This window comes from Penaeus monodon, chromosome 32 (genome assembly GCF_015228065.2).
Source record: "Penaeus monodon isolate SGIC_2016 chromosome 32, NSTDA_Pmon_1, whole genome shotgun sequence".
Taxonomy (NCBI): domain Eukaryota; kingdom Metazoa; phylum Arthropoda; class Malacostraca; order Decapoda; family Penaeidae; genus Penaeus; species Penaeus monodon.
This window is the reverse complement of record NC_051417.1, coordinates 24136558-24138704: the sequence shown is the minus strand read 5'-3', so window position 1 is coordinate 24138704 and position 2147 is coordinate 24136558. Positions and strand designations below refer to the sequence as shown.

Below are 2147 nucleotides of genomic sequence, written 5' to 3'. Positions count from 1 at the left end.
ATAATAAAGTTGAGGCTTTCTACTATAAAAAATAATATAAAAATAACCTAAATTTCATATAATTATGTCAAGAATACATTGATTTCACATATGCATGTTTTTGACTTGCCTTGCTCCTGATAGTGGAGAGGACGTGGAAGAAAGTTGTCCGGTGGTTATTCCACTTCAGCGACAACAAACCACTCGCCATGGTGTAGTCTGTTGAGGGATAAATGACAATAATTTTATTAGTAAGGAGAAAATATTTATCAGAGTAAATGTCACCTACTGTAAACCTAGATCATGATACTGTAATAATAACTACTGCCTTTCCCAAGGGAACACATTAACTAACATTTCCATCAACACAAGAACAAGAAATGGGTAAGGAATTTAACCCTTCAATTGCATACTCAAAACAAAACACTTTGATTCCACAAACCTTGAACCACGAACTCAAAACAAAGCAATTTAGTTCTACAACCCCCAACCATACACTCAAAACAAAGCAATTTGATTCCACATCTCGCTATTACAGCCGACAGCTAACCAAAACCATAAATTGATTACTGCTGCATCATACGCAAGCAATACGAAAAATAAAGCTACCTCATAAACCCGTCCACGACGATCTGCGGAATGAAACTTTGAAGAAATGCTTCAGGGAGAGGCCTAGCATGCCAGCCTTCTCCCGCGCACAGCCTCGTCCAGGACTCGGTATTGAACTGTCAATGCGAGGGCTCTGTCGTCCTCCTTCAACTGGTTTCAAAATCCATTGTTGTGATTTGTATGAATTTAGGATACTTGAGATCTTCGTGCAAAATGCTGGTTGACATCTATACTCAAATAAAGACAAGGGAGAAGTATAACAACGCAGAACGAGCGAGCGAGCGGGAAAAGGGGAGGGAGGCCGCACGCCTTGGCTCCTGCGCCGACACCCTTGCTCCCCAGCGTCACCCCGCGCCCTCGCCCTTATTTCCCCTCACTGGCACTTCTTCGCTATTTCTTACATTGAATTTCTTAAGAGACGATTCTACGTATATTTATGCTAATTGATACGTCATCTGGCTACGTTAATACTCACTTTATCTCGCCGACAAGAAGCGTAGATTACGAGAAAGCCATTTCCTCTCCTTCCTCGCGCAGAGCAAACATGGCGTCTTTCGCTGGGCCGCGTTTGAATCCTTTGACTGTATCTCCAAGCGGTATCATAATACCACTAAAATCTAATATATATTCTAAAACTTGATATACCACTCTCATTCAATAATGATACATATTCGTCCATATTCCATTTCATACGAAGGGTAAGTAATCAATCTTTGTAACAGTGTCATATAAAACGATCGGGAATTCGGACGTTTCCTTATAACGTACCCAGCGCGGTCCTCCAGCGACTTATTAGCACTAATAAATTCGCAGAAATTTCACTTTAATTTCACATCAGTCACACTATTTGATAAGAACAGTATGGTATATTGAATGATCATCATTCACAAATTTATGTACATCACTGAAAAATCATGATCCACCTAGTATGAATGAATGATGAACCCGTGTGATGACGGCAGGGAATAGCGTCACAAGCCTGATGGCTTCGGCTTCGGTAAACGTGATGTAGCGCAGTACAGTTGTCTATATTTGTGCCTGTTTTGCGTGTCCAATTATGATCTATAAAGAGATGCCTGTAAAATTATTGTTCCTTTCCTTTCACTGTCATATATGTGACCTTTACCAGTCACTCCATGTCAGATCTGAAAGAAAATAATGCAATTATAATTTGATTCTACATGTACAGTGCATATTGCACTAATTTTGCATGTACAATGCATATCGCACTGAGTTTGTATGTGCAGTGTATATTACACTGAATCTGTATGTACATTACATGGTACAATTAAGTGTCATACTGTGTTTTATACCGGATATGTTAAATATAGACTTAAGACTGTTTTTATATGAGGCATTGAGAATGGGAGAGGCAAACTCACCACCTCAACAAAAATGCGATTCTTGCACCCCCGGTTTCTTCTGGCAATAAATGGTGTGGTTAGTGCCCCTACCAGTGACGTGAGAATTAAGTGTGTAAATGTGGAGGGCGAAAGGCAAACTTTAAAACCACCTGTCTCAAAACTTGATTTTGGTGAGTTTCCTCTCACATTCTTAAC

General features: G+C 39.9%; 1 pseudogene across 1 annotated transcript in view; it reads right to left on the bottom strand.

Moving 5' to 3' along the window:
* LOC119593740 overlaps nucleotides 1-1519 on the bottom strand; it is a 62523-nt pseudogene extending 61004 nt beyond the window's left edge. Inside the window, exons 1-2 of the transcript XR_005230558.1 lie at nucleotides 1064-1519; nucleotides 110-198 (exon numbers count right to left, since the gene is read on the bottom strand). The product of XR_005230558.1 is annotated as a protein abrupt-like (transcript). The remainder of the gene's footprint in view (nucleotides 1-109; nucleotides 199-1063) is intronic.
* Between the last annotated feature and the right edge of the window lie 628 nt (nucleotides 1520-2147).